The sequence below is a fragment of the Anomaloglossus baeobatrachus genome, chromosome 1 (assembly GCF_048569485.1).
Source record: "Anomaloglossus baeobatrachus isolate aAnoBae1 chromosome 1, aAnoBae1.hap1, whole genome shotgun sequence".
In the NCBI taxonomy this organism is placed as follows: domain Eukaryota; kingdom Metazoa; phylum Chordata; class Amphibia; order Anura; family Aromobatidae; genus Anomaloglossus; species Anomaloglossus baeobatrachus.
The window spans coordinates 969,273,377-969,285,680 of NC_134353.1; the positions used below are offsets into that span (position 1 = coordinate 969,273,377).

The 12,304-nt window shown below is 49.0% G+C and overlaps 1 protein-coding gene across 1 annotated transcript in view; it reads left to right on the forward strand.

Moving 5' to 3' along the window:
• Positions 1–12,304, forward strand: part of LOC142264795 (uncharacterized) — a 156,103-nt gene that overhangs the window by 1,350 nt on the left and 142,449 nt on the right. The window lies entirely within an intron of this gene.

Genomic DNA, 12,304 nt, shown 5'->3' on the forward strand with positions numbered 1-12,304 from the left:
AAGTCTATGAGGCTTCTATGTTGCTGTCCACACTGGGCATCTTTTGTTGGCTGCGTTTTTGAAGATGCAGCTGTCAATTCTTGTTGCGTTTTTGAGCCCTTCCAGTCAATAGATTTAACTTAAAAATGCATTGGGCAAAATGCGGTAAAAACATGGCAAAAAGCCTGCATCTTTGTGGTTAAATAAAGATGCCGCGTGTGAACACACCCTTAGCGTTGCATTTTTATTCCATGTTATTTGCTGATTTGTGATGTTTACGATTGTTTACGTTTATGACTGTACCAGGAATGACCACAAAGATCAGAGAAACTCTAGCGCCACCTATTGGAAGTGGCAATCCTAAAAGTCAAAAGTGGCTATTTAGACAAGCCTTTTCATAAGACTTAAGGCTGCTTTACACCAATCTATCGTGTGATAGATCGTCGGGGTCACGGTTTTTGTGACGCACATCCGGCATCGCTTGCGACGTCGTCTCGTGTGACACCTCCGAGCAACGCAGTATCGCTCACAAATCGTGAGTCGTGTACTCGTCGCTCGGTTTCATAATCTCGTTTAATTAAAATGGCCCCGGTTGCTCATCATTCCTGGGGTAGCACACGCCGCTCCGTGTGACTCCACGGGAACGATGAACAGCAGCTCACCTCCGCCCCGCGGCACCCGCCGGCTATGCGGAAGGAAGGAGGTGGGCGGGATGTTTACGTCCCGCTCATCTCCGCCCCTCCGCTTCTATTGGCCGGCCACTGTGTGACGTCGCTGTGATGCCGAACGTCCCTCCCACTTCAGGAAGAGGATGTTCACCGCCCACAACGACGTCACACAGCAGGTAAGTACGTGTGACGGGGGTTAACGACTTTCTGCGCACAAACGACAGGGGCGGGTACGATCGATCGTGAAATTGCATGATAGATCGTACCGTGTAAAACAGGCTTTAGGATTTAATGCCAGATCAGAATCCCAATTTGCAGACACAGTGTTTGGGGGTGATTGCCCCTCGTCAGTGCAAACTATGGGTATCTGATCTGGCTTATGAGAAGCTATGTGGGCACCACAAGGGGCAATCACCCAGAAACACTGTGTCTGCAAATTGGGATTCTGATCTGGCATTAAATCCTAAGTCTTCCGAAAAGGCTTGTTTAAAAAGCCACTTTTGACTTTTAGGATTGCTACTTCCAATAGGTGGGGCTAGAGTTTGTCTCCTTCCTCACTGGAAGGACAATTTGAATAATTCCCAGAGGGGCATTGCAGCTATAAGTCCCCTCACTGGCGGCCAGACTGGATTGTCAGGTCTCTGTAAGGAGAATAGTGTTCCCCACAGTAAGATGAGAGACACTGTACCTGGAGTCACTGGTAATTTCAGACACAGGAGACGGCTGTACCGGGGGTCACCGGTGATATCAGACACTGAGGAGACAGGAGACGGCTGTACCGGGGGTCACCGGTGATATCAGACACTGAGGACACAGGAGACGGCTGTATCGGGGGTCACCGGTGATATCAGACACTGAGGATAAAAGAGACGGCTGGACCGGGGGTCACCGGTGATATCAGACACTGAGGACACAGGAGTCGGCTGTACCGGGGGTCACCGGTGATATCAGACACTGAAGACACAGGAAATGGCTGTATCGGGGGTCACCAGTGATATCAGACACTGAGGAGACAGGAGACGGCTGTACCGGGGGTCACCGGTAATATCAGACACTGAGGAGACAGGAGACGGCTGTACCAGGGGTCACCGGTAATATCAGACACTGAGGACACAGGAGACGGCTGTATCGGGGGTCACCGGTGATATCAGACACTGAAGACACAGGAAATGGCTGTATTGGGGGTCACCGGTGATATCAGACACTGAGGACACAGGAGACGGCTGTATCGGGGGTCACCGGTGATATCAGACACTGAAGACACAGGAAATGGCTGTATTGGGGGTCACCGGTGATATCAGACACTGAGGACACAGGAGACGGCTGTATCGGGGGTCACCGGTGATATCAGACACTGAGGACACAGGAGTCGGCTGTACCGGGGGTCACCAGTGATATCAGACACTGAGGAGACAGGAGACGGCTGTACCGGGGGTCACCGGTAATATCAGACACTGAGGAGACAGGAGACGGCTGTACCGGGGGTCACCGGTGATATCAGACACTGAAGACACAGGAAATGGCTGTATTGGGGGTCACCGGTGATATCAGACACTGAGGACACAGGAGACGGCTGTATCGGGGGTCACCGGTGATATCAGACACTGAGGACACAGGAGTCGGCTGTACCGGGGGTCACCAGTGATATCAGACACTGAGGAGACAGGAGACGGCTGTACCGGGGGTCACCGGTGATATCAGACACTGAAGACACAGGAAATGGCTGTATCGGGGGTCACCAGTGATATCAGACACTGAGGAGACAGGAGACGGCTGTACCGGGGGTCACCGGTAATATCAGACACTGAGGAGACAGGAGACGGCTGTACCGGGGGTCACCGGTGATATCAGACACTGAAGACACAGGAAATGACTGTATCGGGGGTCACCAGTGATATCAGACACTGAGGACACAGGAAATGGCTGTATCGGGGGTCACTGGTGATATCAGACACTGAGGACACAGGAGACGGCTGTACCGGGGGTCACCGGTGATATCAGACACTGAGGACACAGGAGATGGCTGTACCGGGGTCACCGGTGATATCAGATGCTGAGGACACAGGAGACGGCTGTACCGGGGGTCACCGGTGATATCAGATGCTGAGGACACAGGAGACGGCTGTACCGGGGGTCACCGGTGATATCAGACACTGAGGACACAGGAGACGGCTGTACCGGGGGTCACCGGTGATATCAGACACTGAGGACACAGGAGATGGCTGTACCGGGGTCACCGGTGATATCAGATGCTGAGGACACAGGAGACGGCTGTACCGGGGGTCACCGGTGATATCAGATGCTGAGGACACAGGAGACGGCTGTACCGGGGGTCACCGGTGATATCCGACACTGAGGACACAGGAGACGGCTGTACCGGGGTCACCGGTGATATCAGACACTGAAGACACAGGAAATGGCTGTATTGGGGGTCACCATTGATATTAGACACTGAGGACACAGGAGACGGCTGTACAGGGGGTCACCAGTGATATTAGACACTGAGGACACAGGAGACGGCTGTATCGGGGGTCACCGGTGATATCAGACACTGAGGATACAGGAGACGGCTGTACCGGGGGTCCCGGTGATATCAGACACTGAGGACACAGGAGACGGCTGTACCGGGGGTCACCGGTGATATCAGATACTGAGGACACAGGAGACGGCTGTACCGGGGGTCACCGGTGATATCAGACACTGAGGACATAGGAGACGGCTGTACCAGGGGTCACCGGTAATATCAGACACTGAGGACACAGGAGACGGCTGTACCGGGGGTCACCGGTGATATCAGACACTGAGGACACAGGAGACGGTTGTACCGGGGGTCACCGGTGATATCAGACACTGAGGACACAGGAGACGGCTGTACCGGGGGTCACCGGTAATATCAGACACTGAGGACACAGGAGACGGCTGTACCGGGGGTCACCGGTGATATCAGACACTGAGGACACAGGAGACGGCTGTACCGGGGGTCATCGGTGATATCAGACACTGAGGACACAGGAGACGGCTGTACCGGGGGTCCCGGTGATATCAGACACTGATGACCCAGGAAATAGCTGTATCGGGGGTCACCGATGATATCAGACACTGAGGATACAGGAGACGGCTGTACCAAGGGTCACCGGTGATATCAGACAGTGAGGACACAGGAGACGGCTGTATCGGGGGTCACCGGTGATATTAGACACTGAGGATACAGGAGACGGGTGTACCGAGGGTCACCGGTGATATCAGACACTGAGGACGCAGGAGACGGCTGTATCGGGGGTCACCGGTGATATCAGACACTGAGGACCCAGGAGACGACTGTATCGGGGGTCACCGGTGATATCAGACACAGGAGACGGCTGTATCGGGGGTCACCGGTGATATCAGACACTGAGGACACAGGAAATGGCTGTACCAGGGGTCACCAATGATATCCGGCATGAAGGACAAAGGAGGTATCTGTACTTTGGGTCACCGGTGATATTAGACATGAAGGACAAAGGAGATGGCTTTACTGGGGGTCACCGGTGATATCAGACATGAAGGAGAAAGGAGATGGCTTTACTGGGGGTCAATGATGATATCAGACATGAAGGACAAAGGAGATGGCTTTAATGGGGGTCACCGGTGATATCAGACATGAAGGAGAAAGGAGATGGCTTTACTGGGGGTCAATGATGATATCAGACATGAAGGACAAAAGAGATGGCTTTACTTGGGGTCACCGGTGATATCAGACATGAAGGACAAAGGAGATGGCTTAACTGGGGGGGTCACCGGTGATAGTGTCACGGGGACGAGATAACTAGACAAGGACACCTAGGCTGGCCCTCAGACTGGGGACTCTGTGCTGTCCATTATCTCAGAGGTAGGCTTGATGGTAGCCAGGTCTGAGCCACCACCATGACCCTAACGCCTGTTCAAGCCTTGTTGTAACTCCCCCTCCCCCTTCGCTAGAGCGGTGAGCCAGGACCATAGTTACAAACCCCACAGCTAAACACAAACATGGGAAAATTTGTACACCCTGCTATTAAACACAAAGCAGGGACAATACGTACACAGGGAGCAATAACGTAAAAGGGAGGATGTAAGCAAACAACCAAGAAACTTGCACTCCGCAGAGTAAGCACACCACAAATCACCAACAGCAGGGATCACCACAATAAGATCGGAATCACTGCACAAGCTGGAGCTATTATCGGCGCTGACCAGCAGGATCCAGTTTCTTATATAGGGAAGAGACAGCTGTGATTCATAATTAGCAACTGAGCTCCTAGCAGAGTTCCCCAGGTCAGCAGGAATTACCTCCTGCAGGACTGAGGAACCGTGGCCATGAAACAGCCGAACTCTGGCTGAACAAGTAGGAGACATCAGGTTGCCGGTCAGTCTCTGCAGTGTGAACAGAGCCTGACGCAACCGGGACACCTAATGAGTTTGGCGCCAAACATTACATGACAGTACCCCTCTTTCTCCGAGGAGCCTCTGGACCCTCAGACCCAACTTCCCTAGGTCTCTCAGGATGGTTGCAATAAAAGCCCTAACCAGGCGATCCACATGGATTTCTGATGCAGGCACCCAAGTCTTCTCCTGAGTACCGTAACCCCGCCAGTGGACCAGATACTGCAGAGAGCGACCCACCACCCGAGAGTCAATAATTTAGACACCTCAAACTCCAGGGAGCAGTCTACTAAGACTGGGGTGGAGGGACGTGAGGCGAGGTTCCCAAACCCACAAGTCTCTTTAAAAGGGATTTGTGGAACACATTATTGATCCTGTATCCTGCTGGTAACGCCAAACGATTGGCCAGCGGATTGATTATGGCAGCGATCCTGAATGGACCAATGAAACTAGGATCCAACTAAAGAGAAGGTACCTTCTACTTAATGTTTTTTGTGGATAACCATACCCAATCACCGACACACAGGTCCGGACCAGGCACACGTCCACAGTATAGTATATCTAGACACCATGCTATGCAAGTGCCGCTGAACATTACTCCAAGTAGATGATAATACAGACTCTGCCCGGTCCTCCTCTGGTACCCTGGAGGAGTGACCCGTATGCAATGTACAAACCTGAGGGTGTTGCCCATAAACATAGAAGAAAGGTGATACCCTAGAGGACTCATGACGGAGGTTCTTAATAGCAAATTCTGGGACAGGAAGGAACGCCGGCCTCTCCTCTTGTTTGTTGGACATAAAACAGCTCAAATACAGTTGAAACGAGAAGTTTACTTACACTATCTAAAAAGACACACCTGCAGATTTTTCCCTCTGCTCTCTATACGGTTTCTCCCTCCGCTCTCTATAAAGACACATCTGCAGGTTTTTCTCCCATTTTTGGTAAATTAGGAACCAAAATTATTTCTATTTGCCAAATGCCAGAATAATGAGAGAAAGAGAAAAGAGAGAATGTTTTCAGGCATTATTATTCCTTTTTGCGCAGTGAAGTTTCCTCCAGGTCATTAGTATTTGGTGGTGTTGCCCTTACACTGTGTGGCTTTGGGGGAAACATTTTGGATCCTTACAGAAGCTTCTCATAATAGTTGGTGGAATTTCAGCCCATTCTTCCTGACGGATCTGGTGTAGCTGAGTCATGTTTGGAGGTCGCCGCTCGCTTCGGCCTTTTCAGCTTTGCCCATACATTTTCAATAGGATTGAGATCAGGGCTTTGTGATGGCCACTCCAAAACATTGACCTTGGTATCCTTAAGCCACTTTGTAACCCATTTGGCAGTAGCTTTGGGTCATTGTCGATTTGGAAGACCCATTTACGCCCAAGCTTTAAGTTCCTGACTGATGTCTTGAGATGTTGCTTCAGTATGGCCACATAGTCTTCTTTCCTCATGATGACATCTATTTTGTGAAGTGCAGCAGGAGGGCAGATCTGTAATGAAATCTATAGAGATATTCATCTAGAGTCTGCTATATACATCTAGAGATAGCAAACACCCAGATGGACAAGAGTGTGATGGTTTGGATCGCGCAAAGACGATACATACAAACACATAAGAGACCACATCCCTTCAGATCCTGGGCCACCAAAACCGATGCAATAGGAGATCCAGTGTACCCTTCACCCCAGGGTGACTAGCCAGGACAGTCGTGATGCTTTCCCAAAACCTTAAGGCGAAGGTTCAAAGGAACAAATGACTTGTATCCTGGAATCTAGATGGTACTTCATCCTGAGCCTCTGCAATCTCAGACTCTACCTCAGTGCTGAGTGCTGAGACAACCACCCATTTCTGCAGGATGGGCATCGGTTTCTAATGAGGTTCTCCCCCAGGAAAACACCTGGACATGGCATCGGCCTTGGTGTTCTCTGATCCAGGGCGATATGTAACAAAAAAATTAAACCTGTTAAAGAACTAGGACCACCAAGCTTGTCTCAGAGAATGGCACTTAGCAGTCATGAGATACAACAGATTCTTGTGGTCAGTGATAACAGTAACTGGATGAGTGGCCTTCTCCAGGAAGTGTCTCCATTCCTCAAATATTCTGTATTACCTATGTCATAACTACGTTCGGCGGTAGACAGCCTGAAAAGAAGGCACATGGACGAAGCTTACCCAATGACTGATTCTGTGACAACACAGCCCCCACCTGAAATGCATCCACCTCCACCGTAAAAGGAAGAGAAACATGGGCCTGTATGAGCTGTATGAGCACAACAGCTGACATGAAGCACTTTTTTTAAAGACTCAAAAACGCGTAAAGTACTCTCAGACCAGTCAGAGAAGTCCATCCGTTTCTTCGTCATATCGGTCAGAGGTCTGGCTATGGCAGAAAAATTCCTAATAAATTTTCTGTAATAATTTGTAAAACCTAAGAACCGCTGTAGCGCTTTATGGTTTTCAGGATGGTCTTAGTGTAAAATAGTCTGCAATTTGGAGGGATTCATCCTGAACCCAGACGCGGAAATGATGTACTCCAGGAAAGCCAATTCCTAAACCGGAAATACACTCTTCTTCTGTTTGGCGTAAAGCTTCTTTGCCCTAAGTAACTGTAACACTTGTTCAATGTGTTCCTTTTGTGACCTAAGATCTTGGGAAAAAATGAGGATGTCATCCATGGAAATGACAACAAACTTATCCTGCAGGTGAGCTGACACATCACTAATACAATGTTGAAATACAGCAGGTGCGTTGGTTAGACCAAAAGGCATTACTAGATTTTTGTAGTGACCCTCTGGCGTATTGAACGCCGTTTTCCAATCATTTCTCTCCCAGACCCTGATCAGGTTATAGACCCCGTGAGGTCAAACTTAGAGAACCGGAAATCTGGTTAAATAGGTCTAGAATATGAAGCAAAATGCTCATCAATGATATTCGCCCCCGCACCACTAAACAGAAAGACCTTAATGGTAACCTCATGACCCCAATCTTTATTTTGGCAGGTAACAAACACTTAGTGGCCAACATGGAGGAGATGTGTAGACCCAGGCAGGAATCCTGGAATTTCTCTGAGCCTGGCAGTTTTCTGCCGGCCTTTCTTAGGTACTAGGGAACACGCATTGATGAAATGCCCCTTTTTGCCACAGAAAAAGCATGACCCACCAGACTTATGAGTACGGGACTCACTGTGCATTGAGACGTACCTTCGAGCTGCATAGTTTCGACTGAGGTCTCCGGAGGATGTCCCTCCCAGATAGACGTGGTATCATGAGACATCTGACAGAAGCGGCGATCAGTGCGGATTAATGATGCCATTGCAGGCTCGAGAGGGAGGGGTTTCATACATCACTAAGGCCTTCTCTACCATTTCTCAAACACCCTGAAAAAATTGGCTCTTGATAGCATGGTCATTACACTGCGTGTCAAGCAACCAGTGTTGGAGTTCGGAGCAGTAATCCTCCGCCGGACGATTCACCTGTTTCAGTGACTGGATCTTGGCATCAGCTAACACCTTGTCAAGGTCGTCAAAAATGAGGCCGATCGCAGAAAAAAAAAAAGTCAACAGAACCAAACACAGGGGAATCGTAAGGCAAAGAAAAGGCCCACTCGGCGAGGCGCCATTTTTTTTAACTTTATTTGCGGATGTTCCTGCAACCAATCACAGCGCAGCAAACCTCCACATGGCTCAGACACAAAGGCTTGTGTCATTGGCTGCCTAAGTCACATGTCCGTCTTCATACAAAATATGGACATGCAGCGTCAGCGCCATTCTGTGAATGTGAAACATTAGGGAAAGGTACTGCCGCTGGTGCTACTAGACAGCTTAGCTAGGTTTTAAAGATAGATAATTGAGATGAATAGGAGAGTGATAGTGTATAATACGGACGTGCAGTGTAGGAAAGGGTGTGTGCCCCACATTGACATTTAATGCTAGAAATAGGGATTGCTACTTGTCAGTGCCTGCTAAAGAATTGCTAGTCAAGAATCTAAATAGGTATTGCTACTTATAACTGCCTGCTCCAAATTAGCCAGTGAACAACATTTCTAGGTATTGTTAGTTAGTACTGCCTGCAGTAAATTTCCTAATGACCTAGGTAAAAAGGTCTTGGCAGTTTTCATTGCCTGCTCAAAATTACACAGTGAACCACATTTCTGGTTATTGGTACTTTTTAGTGCCTTCACAATATTGCCAACTCAGGCAGGAAATAAATAATTTATCTTCTGTGTAAGGTGTGACAGGTGTGGGTGTAGGGTTGTGAAACATCTGTTTGAGAGGGGAAGGGAACATCAACCATGAGTGGTAAATCACGACAGGGTTGTGGTGAAAGGGTGAATATACAGGGTGTTGGAGGTGTACGTGTGGAAAGTTCTGTTAGTCAAAGCTCTAGTGAGCAAACACCAGATCATCCTATCCTAAGAGAAATGAGAATAACTTTGGTTAATAGACAGACAACTTGATTAGATTTCTTTTAACAGCCGCATAACATTTCAACTTCGATATGAGTCTGATAAACAACATGTGCTAGAGTGGATGGCAAGCGCTGGATTACGTGGCCTTTCCTCCTCTTCCTGCACCTCAACATCACACAGTTCATTTCTCAGAGGTGCCACCCCAATTACACTTGCTTCCAGCCATGTCACAAATCTGTATCCAGCAAACTGACTGTAGGGAACCACACATGGGCGAGTCTGCAGAGCTGTTCACACATTGTATCCCATGGGCATCAGAAGTCCGCTCCAAAGATTCCCAGACTCTTGAGGAGGAAAGCATCTACACCGATACCCAAAATCTTTGTGAGTTGGATCCTGGCCTGGACGAAGTAGGTTACGAGCAGGATCCCGACCCTCGTCAACTGACGTTATCCCGGGGGTGGAGGTGATGATTATGAGACTCAGATACATGTAGCGCACGCATACTGTCCTGTGATGTCAGGTCAGGAAGAGGAGGAGTGGGACAACATTGATCCTGATGATGAAGTTGTAGATCCCACTTGGTGTGAACCCAGAAGCACACAGCTGTGTAGCTCAGCAGATGAGGAGCAAGAGGGGGAGGAGGAAGATGAGGAGGAGGTTAAGTTGGCAATTCCCGCACAAACAACTAGTGATGCAACCATGAGAGGCAGTGCATTCTCAGCCACAACTCTGGCTGTGGACAGCAGCGGTCGCAGGTCTGCAGTAAGGATTGCCTAGCCTGGACCTTTTTTGAGACTAATTTGACAACTGCATGCATGAACTGGCACATGCGCAACTAACATACATTACTGTGGGAATCTTACTGCACTAAAATGCAGACTACCGTGCCTACACAACCACCCGCAGCCAAATTAACCGCGTTTGCTGCTTCTTTCTCCTCCTGCATCACCATCAAAACTATTCTCACACAGGTCTCCAACCGCAGAACCTCCAAGAACACTCTGGGCAAACGGTAGAGGTCAATTAATGCCACTGTCCTGCTGTCTGTCCGCAAAGTTTTTAAATCTCAAGACTCCAGGATGGGTCTCCCAGTTGTCTTGTCTGTAGTGCTGGGATTCTGCAAGCAAGAGGCCTACGACTGTCACTCATGCATCTCTTGTTGTTTTTTTTTTAATTAAAATGCCAGGGCACATCTGGTAAGTTGTATGGACCATATCCCCTGTGGAGACACGGGGATCAGTGGGTGCGCTCGTCCGCTGGCCCGGCCGCCTTCAGAAAGACAGCGTGGCCCAGAGCTCATCCCAACTGAATGCCGACCTCCTTAACCGTGGGCGGAACACTACTCAGACAACACAGGGTGAGGGAATCACAATATTAAGACTTTATTGGATCCCCAAACAATTAACGGCACATAACCAGCAAAACACACAAATGTAACAGGTAACAGAGTCTCACCCTTCCGCTGGCTCACCAGGGATTAGAATGTCCATGCTTCAGAGCTTCCAGGGCTACTTACTCCAATCCAGCAGCACCCTGCTTTCGGTGGGCACCCACCGAGAATGGAATAACGCCAGATTTAGGAGGTTGGCTGAGGACTGCAAAGTCTGTAGCCAGGTGACCAAATTATCCCAACCTGGGTTTCTTCCTTAAGTAGTCTTTGGTATGATGATATAATCCTGGCAGCCGGAGTCGAAATCCCTAGACTGTGGTATGGTCTCCAATCGGAATCGGAGTCCCTAGATTGAAGCCATGTAGTCAAGTGATCCTCTAGTCAGAGCCAAAGTCCCTAGACCGAGTCCACAAGGCATCCTGGTTCTGATCCCCTAGCCAGCTCCTAAGAGCTTAGACTGGATCATGCAACATCCATCCAAAACCTGGTGACTCCAGGAAGTCACCTTTTATAGCCATAACCTTCCCTTAGGATAAACTGTGCCCTTATTGGATTGGTTGTCCAAGGTTGCTTCTCTTATTGGATGAATTTCAAGCTATATTCAAATATCCAGAGGCAAGGGTGAGACAGGTATGTTACATTACATCTAGCAATTCACTTAGTAATACAATGGGAAGTTCGCATAATTGAGTTATCTGGGTGTCTGGCCTTCAGTGGCCAAAACAATTACATGAGTCAACAAAAACTTCAATACTAAACTCCCAAGAGTCTTGTAGAACAATGAGGGATTATCCCCCATCTATAAACAAACTGTCTTCATTTCTGGCTGAATGTTAACAGAGAATGGTAGTGGAACGGGGCTTTTAAAAACCGCGCCAAAGATCCCAAATGTAATCTTGAATTAATGTATTCTTTATTTTGGCATAGGTCTACGCGTTTCAGGAGGCTCAGCTCCCTTCCTCAGGACCAGCAAGCACAAGATACATCAAATGATTACATTTGGGATCTTTGGCGTGGTTTTTAAAAGCCCCGTTCCACTACCATTCTCTGTTATCTGCCGCTTGGGGTACTGCTGCCTTGGTCCAAATACATGCTGCTACAGGAGTTGTGCCTGTCACAACCCTGATCGGTGAGTAGGACTACTCTTCCTTTACCCCCTGTTTGTCAGGGTAAGACCCTATGCGCTTTTTTTCCACAGGTTCTTTCTTTGTGGCTGAATGTTAAGAAAGTTAACCCATGCGAGGCACTCAGAGATCATGTCGTCACCCCCCCCCCACCCCCTTCCCCCCTTGCTGGGCAATCACACTATGTGGAAATGTGGAGGGGAACAATTGATGCCACTGTCCTGCTGTCTGCATCAAAAGTTTTTAAATCTCAAGACTCCAGGATGGGTCTCCAAGTTGTCTTGTCTATACTGGCAGGGGTATGGGAGCACCAGCCCTACACCTGTCTCTCATCCACC